We start from the raw sequence: 15,533 nt of genomic DNA on the forward strand, positions 1-15,533 counted from the left end.
AATGAGCAAAGCCCCAAAACGAGGCCAAATCAGGAAGTTCAAAAATGTCAAAAATGACATCATACTTGTCGCTGCAAAAAAAAAGAAAAAGAAGCAATAAGTCATAAGAAGAGCTTAGAATAATTTCTGTCTCGCTATAAACCTGATTGTGCAAACTATGCTTTCTCTCTATCTAAGCTTTTAAAATGAGAGAATGCTGGCAGTCTGTCAGGTGCCCGCTTGACAATGGGCCACGACTGCCCTAAATCACAACGCCTTCATTAGTTAGATCAATACCGCCAAAGACCAGGGTGAGCGCTCTCTGTGTGTGTGTATATGTGTGTGTGTGCGTAAGAGGTGGTTGGGGGGCCTAAAGTGATCAGTACAGCGGCCTTATTCTCACAGACCGACTACATCTCACAGACCCCCCCTCCCCCTCCCCCCTAACACAGACACACACACACACACACACACACTGAGAAGTTCTGCCAAAAACACTTGGTTCTGATCGCAGCCATACATTTGCTGTGGATTGATCAGTTCTAAATGGAGTGACTGAATGGCGATGACAGATCTGTGTTTCACTGTGTCAGACTATGAGCTGATGAAGGTGTTAAATAGCCTGGGAACCTCATTGTTCCTACACTCAATAACCTAGCCTGGGTACCTGACTGTTCCTATACTAAATAACATTGTACTATGGCTAGCCTGGGTACCTGACTGTTCCTACACTAAATACCCTTACACTGTGGCTAGCCTGGGTACATGACTTCATACACTCAATAGCTTTACACTATAGCTAGCCTGGGTACCAGACTGTTCCTACATTCAATAATCTAACCTGGGTACCTGACTTCCTACACTCAATAACCTACACTGTGGCAGTGAAAACTAGTGTGTTGATTGTGGTGACACAGGCAGTTCATATTGGATGAAGAGCTGGTTCAAGCACAAAGGTGTAATGTATTGAGGATGGTACAACTCCTCCAGGTGGAGGAAAGTGTATGATAACTAACGAGATGGAGAAAATTCAGGTGTTTGATTGCAAATGCGGAGGGAGTCGAAAAGAGAACACAGAAGGCTGTTGTATAAAACACCTGTCTCCGAATTACATCTTCAAACTAAGGGCAACCATGGCATCCGTGACAGAGAAGGAGAAGCGCTCATCCATGTATATGGGTAAGAGAGTCTAGCTAGCTACATTTTCAGATATTATACGTTTCAAATTTTGTCAGAAATATGTTTTCATTCCAAGTTAAAGCATACTGTTAGCTAGCTAGCTAACGTTAGCTGGCTGGCTGGCTCGCTAGCTAACGTTATGTGTATGATCTGTGTAGTAATATTATTTGTATCTCAGAGCCATTTGCATTGCTAGTTATAGCCTAATGTTAGCTAGCTAGCTAACATTGAACCTAGTTGGTTATCATTTAGCTACCTGTAGATTAATGCAGGGTAGTAACGTTATGAGTTGGGATTATGGTTCATTGTTTAGCTAGCTATCTAGCTACATGTCTAAATAAAAGACTCCACTATGCAAGTAAACATTTCACTGTACCGTTTACACCTTCTGTATCCTGTGCATGTGACAAAAAACGTTGATTTTATTTGATATTGTATGTGTTTACCAGAGATGATAAGGTGAAGAACAACATGACCTGCACCAAAGTCAAATTAGGATATAACGTTAGGCCAACAAGACAGTGTCCAAGTTCTAAAATTCTCCGGTAGAATTCCCTGCTTTTATTTCGTCACACTCACAACCATAATCTATTTTCTGTAATTAGCTAAGGTTTAAGAGGGTGTGAACGATGCTGAATAGGTGTAGACAAAGAAGAGCTCTCCAGTAGGTGTACCAAAACATTCAAGGGCCTTTTTCTCAAAAGTGGGGTTAAAGGTATATCAACTTTCAAAGCATAATTACTTTCCAATTGTTCCTCAACTGTAGTGTATGATATACCATTTTCTAGCTCTGAGAATCTACTTTTATCCAATGTAAAAAATACAATTTCAAATGTTGCTACATTTAGACCGAATCAAGCCGGTCGGTCACTTACAGTACCAGTCAAAAGTTTAGACACACCTACTGATTCCAAGGTTTTTCTTAATTTTTACTATTTTCTACATTGTACAATAATAGTGAAGACATCAAAACTATTAAATAACACATATGGAATCATGTAGTAACCAAAAATAAAAATACATGTTAGATTTTAGATTCTTCAAGGTAGCCACCCTTTGCCTTGATGACAGCTTTGCACACTCTTGGCATTCTCTCAACCAGTTTCATGAGGTAGTCACCTGGAATGCATTTCAATTAACAGGTGTGCCTTGTTAAAAGTTAATTTTTGGAATTTCTTTCCTTAATGCGTTTGAGCCAATCAGTTGTGTTGTGACAAGGTAGGGGTGGTATACAGAAGATAGCCCTACTTGGTAAAATACCAAATCCATATTATGGCAAGAACAGCTCAAGTAAGCAAACAGAAATGACAGTCCATCATTACCTTAAGACATGAAGGTCACTCAATACGGAACATTTCAAGAACTTTGAAAGTTTATTGAAGTACAGTCGCAAAAACCATCATGCGCTATGATGAAACTGGCTCTCATGAGGACTGCCACAGGATAGGAAGACCCAGAGTTACCTCTGCTGCAGAGGATAAGTTCATTAGAGTTAACTGCACCTCAGAAATGGTAGCCCAAATAAATGCTTCACAGAGTTCAAGTAACAGACACATCTCAACATCAACTGTTCAGAGGAGACTGAGTGAATCAGGCCTTCATGGTGGAATTGCTGCAAAGAAACCACTACTAAAGGACACCAATAAGAAGAACAGACTTGCTTGGGACAAGAAACACCAGCAATGGACATTAGACCGATGGAAATCTGTCCTTTGGTCTGATGAGTCCAAATTTGAGATTTTTGGTTCCAACCGCTGTGTCTTTGTGAGACGCAGAGTAGTTGAACAGATTATCTCCGCATGTGTGGTTCCCACCATGAAGCATGGAGGAGGAGGAGTGATGTTGTGGGGGTGCTTTGTTGGTGACACTGTCAGTGATTTATTTAGAATTCAAGGCACACTTAACCAGCATGGCTACCACAACATTCTGCAGCGATACGCCATTCCATCTGGTTTGCGCTTAGTTGGACTATCATTTGTTTTTCAACAGGACAATGACCCAAAACACACCTCCAGGCTGTGTAAGGGCTATTTGACCAAGGAGAGTAATGGAGTGCTGCATCAGATGATCTGGCCTCCACAATCACCCAACCTCAACCCAATTGAGATGGTTTGGGATGAGATGGACCGCAGAGTGAAGGAAAAGCAGCCAACAAGTGCTCAGCATATGTGGGAACTCCTTCAAGACTGTTGGAAAAGCATTCCTCATGATGCTGGTTGAGAGAATGCCAAGTGTGCAAAGCTGTCATCAAGGCAAAGGGTGGCTACTTTGAAGAATCAAAAATCAAAAATATATTTTGATTTGTTTAACACTTTTTTGGTTACTACATGATTCCATGTGTGTTATTTCATAGTTTTGATGTCTTCACTATTATTCTACAAAAATAAAGAAAAACCCTTGAATGAGTAGGTGTGTCCTAACTTTTGACTGGTACTGTATGCAATCATACCAAAACACATTATAAAAATGTGTAGGCCTACCTATAATTATAATCTACCTATAATTTGTGAGACTTATTATAAAGTAGGTTTTAAAAGTGAGTCCCTGTTCTAAAAGGGATAATTTAAGAGTCATGTAAGACAAACACATGGAAGACTGTTGGTTTGTTTGTTTGTTTACACTTTGTACCAGGGAAAAGACATGCACAAAACTGACACACCGGTCTAAAATTAGCCTCACGATTCATCTCAGGTGATGCATATAAAGGCTGTTTGTTTACTGGTGACTGTGTGTGTGTGTGTGTGTTTGTGTGTGTGTGCGTGCGTGCGTGTGTGTTTGCATGCTCGCTGAGCACAGTGCCAGTGTGATTTGTTTACTGTTTATTTCTCTCTCTCTCCCCTTTCCCTCTCTCTCTCTCTCTCTCTCTCTCTCTCTCTCTCTCTCTCTCTCTCTCTCTCTCTCTCTCTCTCTCTCTCTCTCTCTCTCTCTGGCAGAGCAGAGGAATGCAGAGGGAGTCATGTGTGTGTTTAGGTTTGTTTGTTATGTTGGTTGGCTGGTTGTTTGTTTCTGGGTTACATCAAGTCCTTGGAAACAGTCAAAGGAGTAAACAGACCGGGTAGACACAGAAATGTCCTAGTAATCACCAGCAGGGCCAAGCCAGGCCAAAGCAGGCTAACATAGACCAGACCAGGCCAAGCTATAAACTGGGACAGCTCATGTCTGGGGAAACTTAACCCTTGTAGCTGGTGTGGGTGTGTTTCGGAACACTCTTGTAGCCTCCATTTTAGAGTGCTGTCGCACTGTAAAGGGGACCTGCATTATAACATATTTATCTCATTTTATGAATGAAATGACAAAAACACTGTTGGGCACTTTCACTTCCACCCGTTTCTCATCCCCATTTAGTATCCGTCTCTGCGTTAATCAGGGGTAATAATTATCAAAGTGGACAGGTAATTAAATTAAAGCATAATTGGCTAAATGAGTTGGCTGTAGTACAACATTTCCCCTTATAATGAAAGAGAAATATGAGAGCATTCACCCAGACTGTCAGAGCTGAAAACACCATGCTCCCTCCTTGACACCCTCACACTGCCTTTGAAAGCGGAGAGAGAGAGTAAAGGAGAAGGTGAGTGTATTAAGTCGGTCCGTGTGTGTGTCGGTATGTGTGTTACCTCGCTTACGCTTATGTGTGTGTGAGAGGTTGTTTGTTTGTGTCTGTGGGAGAGAGAGAGAGAGAGATTGTTTATGTGTGTGTTTGTGTGTGTGTGTGTATGTGTGTGTGTGTGTCAGAGAGAGGGGGATGTTTGTGTGTGTTTGTGTGTGTGGTAACTGCATGAAAAAGTGCATCTTTAAACAGCCATCTGGGAGCGATGTAGTAAAATAAAACGACAATAAAATAAAAGTTACTGCTGCTGATGTTTACAAACAATCCCCAAACTGCCCTGAGAATCAAACCCAGACTGAGAGAGAGAGAGAGAGAGAGAGAGAGAGAGAGAGAGAGAGAGAGAGAGAGAGAGAGAGAGAGGCAAAACACATAAACACACGCATATGCAAACACAGCCCATGTGGTTTTTACAGAGTCAACAACAACAGCAGACTGTGGTTGAGCAGAACTAGTGATATCAGACATGGTTGGTTGCTTTGGAACAATATCATCATATGACTTGCATTTATACAGCTCATTTATCCAACTCAATGCACTTTATGTATGGGGGTATCTCAGCCCTTCTAGCATACGTGTCTGTAGCTAACAACCATCTGGCAGCACCTGTAGCACCCAGCCCATTAGAACTAGGGAAGGGATGGGGTAAATGATAGGGATGAGTGTGTTTGTGTGCATATACAGTTGCGGACAAATATATTGTCTGCCTTGCACTTTTCTTTAATAATTCCCAATTTCTTCTCGAATAAGTTAAAATTTAAAAAAACTTTTGCTCACCACACTCCTTGTTATTGGATTTTCAACATTGCAGAACCAATTTTATTTTTGTTATTTAGAAAATAAAGACAAATGGCATGGACAAAATGATTTCCACCCTGGAGCTAGTACTTGGTTGCACAGCCTTTGGCCAAGATTCTGAGTGGCGCAGTGGTCTAAGGCACTAGCAGTGCTAACTGTGCCACTAGAGATCCTGGTTCGAATCCAGGCTCTGTCGCAGCCGGCCGCGACCGGGAGGCTCATGGGCGGCGCACAATTGGCCCAGGGTAGGGGAGGGAATGGCCGGCAGGGATGTAGCTCAGTTGATAGAGCATGGCGTTTGCAATGCCAGGGTTGTGGGTTCGATTCCCACGGGGGGCCAGTATAAAAAAAATATGTATTCACTAACGGTAAGTCGCTCTGGATAAGAGCGTCTGGTAAATGTAAGATAACTGCAGACAAATGCATCTTGTAGCCATCAATGAGCTTGCTGCACCTTTCTACTGAACATTTTGCCCACTTTTTAGCAGAAAACTGCTTTAAATCTTCAATGTTTGAGGGGTGCCCTACACCATCTGCTGTTTTCAGATCTCGCCATAAGTTTTGGATGTGATTCAGATCGGACTACTGGCCACCCAAGAACAGTCCAACATTTCTTCTTGAACCATTCCTGGGTGCTTTTTGATGTGTGTTTGCGGTCGTTGTCCTGCTGGAAGACCCACAACCTTCAATGGAAACTCAGTTTTTGGACACTGGGTTGACTATTGGTGCAACTGAATATTAGGAAGGTGTTCCTAATGTTTGGTATACTCAGTGTATATTTATTATTTTCATTACAGTTCTTTTTTCATTCATTTTTTAATTCATTTTCACAGGGAAGACAACGAAACTGCTTACCCTGACCGCATTTTACTAGCAAAATTGTCAGTAGAAAGGTGCAGCAACCTCATTGATGCCTACTTATCTTGGTCAAAGGCTGTGCATGAAAGTACTAAATCCATGCCATTTGTCTTTAATTTCAAAATAAAAAATATAAGCTTAAGTTTACAAAAATAAAATTGGTTTTGCAAGGTTGAAAAACTAATAAGGTGACCAAAAGTTTGTTTTCATTTCAACTTATTTGACAAGCAATAGGATTTATTTATTTAAATAGGAATTATTTAAGAAAAGGGTGACAATATATTTGGCCACAACTGTATAATTGTGTGTGTGTGTGTGTGTGTGTGTGTGTGTGTGTGTGTGTGTGTGTGTGTGTGTGTGTGTGTGTGTGTGTGCATGCATGTGTGTAGTGCAGACAGTGGCTGGGCCTCCACTATAACTTAGATTAGCTGATGTGATTGGTGGGCGGATCACAAGAAGAATCCCAACCTGTTTTCATTGACCACTCATTAACATGTTTACTGGTACAGCTGCTCCCCATTACACGGTACGGAGAGAGATACATACACATACACATTAACCGCCCAACACACAGTTTACATAAACCCCCCCAAACACACAGTTAACATAAACCCCCCCACATACACACAGTTTACATAAACCCCCCGACACACACACACAGTTTACATAAACCCCCTCACACACACAGTTTACATAAACCACCCCCCACACACACAGTTAACATAAACCCCCCCACATACACACAGTTTACATAAACCCCCGACACACACACAGTTTACATAAACCCCCTGACACACACACAGTTTACATAAACCCCCCATACATATAGTTTACATAAACCCCCCACATACACACAGTTTCCATAAACCTCCCATACACACAGTTTCCATAAACCCCCCCATACACACAGTTGACATAACCCCCCCACACACAGTTTACATAATCCCCCCCACACACACAGTTTACATAAACCCCCATACACACAGTTTACATAACCCCCCCACATACACACAGTTTACATAAACCCCCCATACACACAGTTTACGTAACCCCCCCCCACACACAGTTTACATAACCCCCCCACACACAGTTTACATAAACCCCCCCACACACAGTTTACATAAACCCCCCCACATACAGACAGTTTACATAACCCCCCCACACACACAGTTTACATAAACCCCCCACATACACACAGTTTACAACCCCCCCATACACACAGTTTACATAACCCCCCCATACACACAGGTTACATAAACCCCCCCACACACAGTTTACATAAACCCCCCCACATACACACAGTTTACATAAACCCCCCGACACACACACAGTTTACATAAACCCCCCGACACACACACAGTTTACATAAACCCCCTCACACATACAGTTTACATAACCCCCCACATACACACAGTTTACATACCCCCCCACATACACACAGTTTACATAAACCCCCCATACACACAGTTTCCATAAACCCCCCATACACACAGTTTACATAACCCCCCACACACAGTTTACATAATCCCCCCACACACACAGTTTACATAAACCCCCATACACACAGTGTGTGTGTGTGTGTGTGTGTGTGTGCATGCATGTACAGTGAGGGAAAAAAGTATTTGATCCCCTGCTGATTTTGTACATTTGTCCACTGACAAAGACATGATCAGTCTATAAGTCTATAAGTTTAATGGTAGGTTTATTTGAACAGTGAGAGACAGAATAACAACAACAAAAATCCAGAAAAATGCATGTAAAAAATGTTATAAATTGATTTGCATTTTAATGAGAGAGATACAACACACACACACAAACATACACATTAACCGCCTCACACACACAGTTTACATAAACCCCCCCACACACACAGTTAACATAAACCCCCCCGCATACACACAGTTTACATAAACCCCCCGACACACACACAGTTTACATAACACCCTCATACACACAGTTTACATAACCCCCCCCGCACAAACACAGTTTACATAAACCCCCCACATACACACAGTTGACATAAACCCCCCCACACACACTTTACATAACCCCCCCACACACAGTTTACATAAACCCCCCCACACACACACACACAGTTTACATAAACCCCCCCACATACAGACAGTTTACATAACCCCCCCGACACACACACAGATGACATAAACCCCCTCACACACACAGTTTACATAAACCCCCCCACACAAACACAGTTAACATAAACCCCCCCACATACACACAGTTTACATAAACCCCCGACACACACACAGTTTACATAAACCCCCTCACACACACAGTTTACATAAACCTCCCCCCCACACACACAGTTAACATAACCCCCCACATACACACAGTTTACATAAACCCCCGACACACACACAGTTTACATAAACCCTCCCGCATAAACACAGTTTACATAAACCCCCCACATACACACACAGTTTACATAAACCCCCCACACACACTTTACATAACCCCCAAACACACTTTACATAACCCCCCCACACACACACACAGTTTACATAAACCCCCCCACATACAGACAGTTTACATAACCCCCCCACATACACACAGTTTACATACCCCCCCACACACACACAGTTTACATAAACCCCCCCACATACAGACAGTTTACATAAACCCCCCATACACACAGTTTACGTAAACCCCCCACACACACTTTACATAACCCCCCACACACACTTTACATACCCCCCCCCACACACACAGTTTTCATAAACCCCCCATACACACAGTTTCCATAAACCCCCCCATACACACAGTTGACATAACCCCCCCCCCCACACACAGTTTACATAATCCCCCCCACACACACAGTTTACATAAACCCCCATACACACAGTGTGTGTGTGTGTGTGTGTGTGTGTGTGTGTGTGTGTGTGTGTGTGTGTGTGTGTGTGTGTGTGTGTGTGTGCATGCATGTACAGTGAGGGAAAAAAGTATTTGATCCCCTGCTGATTTTGTACGTTTGTCCACTGACAAAGACATGATCAGTCTATAAATTTAATGGTAGGTTTATTTGAACAGTGAGAGACAGAATAACAACAACAAAAATCTAGAAAAATGCATGTCAAAAATGTTATAAATTGATTTGCATTTTAATGAGCGAGATACAACACACACACACAAACATACACATTAACCGCCTCACACACACAGTTTACATAAACCCCCCCACACACACAGTTAAAATAAACCCCCCCACATACACACAGTTTACATAAACCCCCCGACACACACACAGTTTACATAAACTCCCCCGCAAAAACACAGTTTACATAAACCCCCCACATACACACAGTTTACATAACCCCCCCACACACACTTTACATAACCCCCCCCACACACACAGTTTACATAAACCCCCCCACATACAGACAGTTTACATAAACCCCCGACACACACACAGATTACATAAACCCCCCTCACACACACAGTTTACATAACCCCCCCACACACACACACAGTTAACATAAACCCCCCCACATACACACAGTTTACATAAACCCCCCAACACACACACACAGTTTACATAAACCCCCTCACACACACAGTTTACATAAACCTCCCCCCCACACACAGTTAACATAACCCCCCCCACATACACACAGTTTACATAAACCCCCCGACACACACACAGTTTACATAAACCACCCCGCATAAACACAGTTTACATAAACCCCCTGCACAAACACAGTTTACATAAACCCCCCACACACAGTTTACATAAACCCCCCCACATACACACAGTTTACATAAACCCCCCGACACATACACAGTTTACATAAACCCCCTCACACACACAGTTTACATAAACCTCCCCCACACACACAGTTAACATAAACCCCCCCCACATACACACAGTTTACATAAACCCCCCGACACACACACAGTTTACATAAACCCCTTGCATAAACACAGTTTACATAAACCCCCCACATACACACAGTTTACATAAACCCCCCCACACACACTTTACATAACCCCCCACACACAGTTTACATAACCCCCCCACACACACACACACACACACACAGTTTACATAACCCCCCCCACATACAGACAGTTTACATAACCCCCCCCACATACACACAGTTTACATACCCCCCCACACACACACAGTTTACATAAACCCCCCACATACAGACAGTTTACATAAACCCCCCATACACACAGTTTACGTAACCCCCCCACACACACTTTACATAAACCCCCCACATACACACAGTTTACATAACCCCCCACACACAGTTTACATACCCCCCCCACACACAGTTTACATAAACCCCCCACATACAGACAGTTTACATACCCCCCCCCCTCACACACACAGTTTACATAAACCCCCCCCACACACACACAGTTAACATAACCCCCCCACACAAACACAGTTAACATAAACCCCCCCACATACACACAGTTTACATAAACCCCCCGACACACACACAGTTTACATAAACCCCCTCACACACACAGTTTACATAAACCTCCCCCCCACACACACAGTTAACATAACCCCCCACATACACACAGTTTACATAAACCCCCGACACACACACAGTTTACATAAACCCCCCGCATAAACACAGTTTACATAAACCCCCCACATACACACAGTTTACATAAACCCCCCACACACACTTTACATTACCCCCCCACACAGTTTACATAACCCCCCCACACACACACACAGTTTACATAAACCCCCCACATACAGACAGTTTACATAACCCCCCACATACACACAGTTTACATACCCCCACACACACACACAGTTTACATAAACCCCCCACATACAGACAGTTTACATAAACCCCCCATACACACAGTTTACGTAAACCCCCCACACACACTTTACATACCCCCCCACACACACACAGTTTACATAAACCCCCCCACATACAGACAGTTTACATAACCCCCCTCACACACACAGTTTACATAAACCCCCCACATACACACAGTTTACATAACCCCCCCATACACACAGGTTACATAAACCCCCCCCCACACACAGTTTACATAACCCCCACACAGTTTACATAAACCCCCCCCACATACACACAGTTTACATAAACCCCCCGACACACACACAGTTTACATAAACCCCCTCACACAAACAGTTTACATACCCCCCACACATACAGTTTACATAACCCCCCCCACATACACACAGTTTCCATAAACCCCCATACACAGTTTCCATAAACCCCCCCATACACACAGTTGACATAACCCCCCCCACACACAGTTTACATAATCCCCCCCACACACACAGTTTACATAAACCCCCATACACACAGTGTGTGTGTGTGTGTGTGTGTGTGTGTGTGTGTGTTTGTGTGCATGCATGTACAGTGAGGGAAAAAAGTATTTGATACCCTGCTGATTTTGTACGTTTGTCCACTGACAAAGACATGATCAGTCTATACGTTTAATGGTAGGTTTATTTGAACAGTGAGAGACAGAATAACAACATCAAAAATCTAGAAAAATGCATGTCAAAAATGTTATAAATTGATTTGCATTTTAATGAGCGAGATACAACACACACACACACAAACATACACATTAACCGCCTCACACACACAGTTTACATAACCCCCCCCCACACACACAGTTAAAATAAACCCCCCCACATACACACAGTTTACATAACACCCTCATACACACAGTTTACATAAACTCCCCCCCACACACACAGTTTACATAAACCCCCCCACATACAGACAGTTTACATAAACCCCCCGACACACACACAGATTACATAAACCCCCTCACACACAGTTTACATAAACCCCCCCCACACACACACAGTTAACATAAACCCCCCGACACACACACAGTTTACATAAACCCCCCCGCATAAACACAGTTTACATAAACCCCCCACATACACACAGTTTACATAAACCCCCCACACACACTTTACATAACCCCCCCCACACACAGTTTACATAACCCCCCCCCCACACAAACACACACACAGTTTACATAAACCCCCCCACATACAGACAGTTTACATAACCCCCCCACATATACACAGTTAACATAAACCCCCCCGCATACACACAGTTTACATAAACCCCCCGACACACACACAGTTTACATAACACCCTCATACACACAGTTTACATAAACTCCCCCGCACAAACACAGTTTACATAAACCCCCCACATACACACAGTTTACATAAACCACCCCCACATACACACAGTTTACATAAACCCCCCCACACACACTTTACATAACCCCCCCACACACACAGTTGACATAAACCCCCCCACATACAGACAGTTTACATAAACCCCCCCCCACACACACAGTTAACATAAACCCCCCCACATACACACAGTTTACATAAACCCCCCGACACACACACACAGTTTACATAAATCCCCTCACACACACAGTTTACATAAACCTCCCCCACACACACACAGTTAACATAACCCCCCTCCCCCCCACATACACACAGTTTACATAAACCCCCCGACACACACACAGTTTACATAAACCCCCCCGCATAAACACAGTTTACATAAACCCCCCACATACACACAGTTGACATAAACCCCCCCACACACACTTTACATAACCCCCCCACACACACAGTTTACATAACCCCCCCCCCACACAAACACACACACAGTTGACATAAACCCCCCCACACACACTTTACATAACCCCCCCACACACACAGTTTACATAACCCCCCCCCCACACAAACACACACACAGTTTACATAAACCCCCCCACATACAGACAGTTTACATAACCCCCCCACATATACACAGTTTACATAAGCCCCCCAACACATACACACACACACACACACACACACACCACACAGAGTTAAAAACATATACACACCTTTATCCCACCATCCCTCCATCCTTCCACACTCTGCTGTCTTTCTCTTCTCCTGCTGTGGTCTGTCTTGAGAGGGGCTAGAGAAACACCACAGTCTCAGCACCATACTGGGGACACACTAACCCTGCAGATGAGGAATTCTATGTGTGTCTGTTTCATTGTACACACACACACAAACACACAGACACATGCACGCACACACACACATGCACGCACACAACCACACACACACACATATGCAAGCACACGTGTACACACACACACACACACACACCCTCCCTCCCTCAATGTGATCTTGTATCAAAGCAAACAAATGACATGCTGTCTTTGCCCCTCTCTCTAGTTTGATCTGTCGTTCTGTAGACTGACACACCGTATCTCCCCAGCTGACATTATCAATCGTTGCGTGGCGCGGCAGTTTTCCGGCGGGGCAGTGGTTCCCACAGGGGAGCCTAGAGTACAGCAGGCCTCTTTGTTTGGTTTAACCCCCCAGAGGAAGCACTTTGACTGGGCCTGGAGCTGAGCTGTCAGGGGCTGGCTGGAGGAATATAATAGTTAGAGGGAGAGGGAAGGAGGGATAGAAGCCGAGGGATGAGGTGAGTATTGTGGTGCGGGTGAGGGTATAGGGCCCAGATTTTCTGTGGCTCTCTCTCACACACACTCACCCACACTGTTATACACAGACATGCGTCATCCGTGCATGCACACGCACACACCCACAGAGGCCGTGGCATTTCAGAACTGCGTTCATGGTTATCCTCCTGAAAAAGATCTCCTAGAATCTCCCGGCTGGCTCACTCATATTAGTATGGACATCAGTGCTAAGCTGACATTTAACTTCCTCATATTACATACTCACTCACACCACTTTCTGATGGCACACATCTCTCTTTCGCTCCCTCTCTTTCTCGCTCTCTCTCTTTTTTGGGGTGGGGTGGGGGGGGTGTTCAACTGAAATCTTTTGTCCATCTCTACGCCTGTTTTTCATCACCTTGCAGACAGGAAATCTCTTCATTGAATTATTACAGTTTCGATTATTTAATTTGCTAATAAAAAAGCTTGAATTTGTCCGTCCTGATCTGTGTGTTGTTCTGTACTGTATACTTCACCTCTGTCAGAATTGTATAGAAATCTCTACTTTGGAGACGCTTCAAGGCTTTGTCCATTGTGTATAGAATCAATTTACGTCATGAAATCCAAAATAGTATTTATTTAATGTATCTTCTATCTGTTTTAATGTATCTTCTATCTGTTTTAATGTATCTTCTATCTGTTTTTGGTTTGTTTTTACTGTGGAGTGTGCTATACTGGTTGTTTGTTGGTTTCGAATGGCTCAATGATTTCTTTTGACTAGGGTCCCTGCTCTGAACCTATTCAACTGTCTTCCTCTGTGTTTTCAGTGATTTGAAGGCGAACTATTCTGATATGAAATAATGTGTTTTCACACACACACACACACACACACACACACACACACACACACACACACACACACACACACACACACACACACACACACACACACACACACACACACACACACACACACACACACACACACACACACACACACACACACACAGCTCTTCACCAAAACAACCTTGTGATTTATTGTGAGTGTGTATTGTTGAGTATACAAGAATGGCAGATTTGTGGATATTAGAATTGATTAAAACCATGTTAAATATGACTACTGTGAATTAACTATTATTTTGGATATCAAATATCAAAACAAAACATAACTAAGAACATATTTGTATTTTTTAACAATAATTATAATAATACTTTAAAAAAGCATAGAAGATGACAGGAAAACACAAAAATAACCTGACAATATCAAACAACAATTTCGGTTTTGATTAGAATAATTAACATTCTACTGTAAGTAAACAGAAAAAATATATATATTCCCATAACTTGAACAAGAAAACATACAAATATTAAACAGGCTAATAATGCAGGTAAAAATAACACTTTCTGTAATTACATGACAATGACATTATATACAACACATCCTCACTGTGCTGTTAGGTAGATTATATATAATGAAGATATAAGATATATAAATCAGCAGTGTCCAGCAGTCACCGAAATATGAAGACATTTCATTGACTGTATATCAACATACAGCACACTCAGATGACTGTTGGTTGGTGTATTGTGCTTCCAACACCATGGTTGTGGGTTTGTCCTGCATGGGCCGCATTCACTAAATATAAGTGTT

Source organism: Coregonus clupeaformis, chromosome 10 (assembly GCF_020615455.1).
Source record: "Coregonus clupeaformis isolate EN_2021a chromosome 10, ASM2061545v1, whole genome shotgun sequence".
In the NCBI taxonomy this organism is placed as follows: domain Eukaryota; kingdom Metazoa; phylum Chordata; class Actinopteri; order Salmoniformes; family Salmonidae; genus Coregonus; species Coregonus clupeaformis.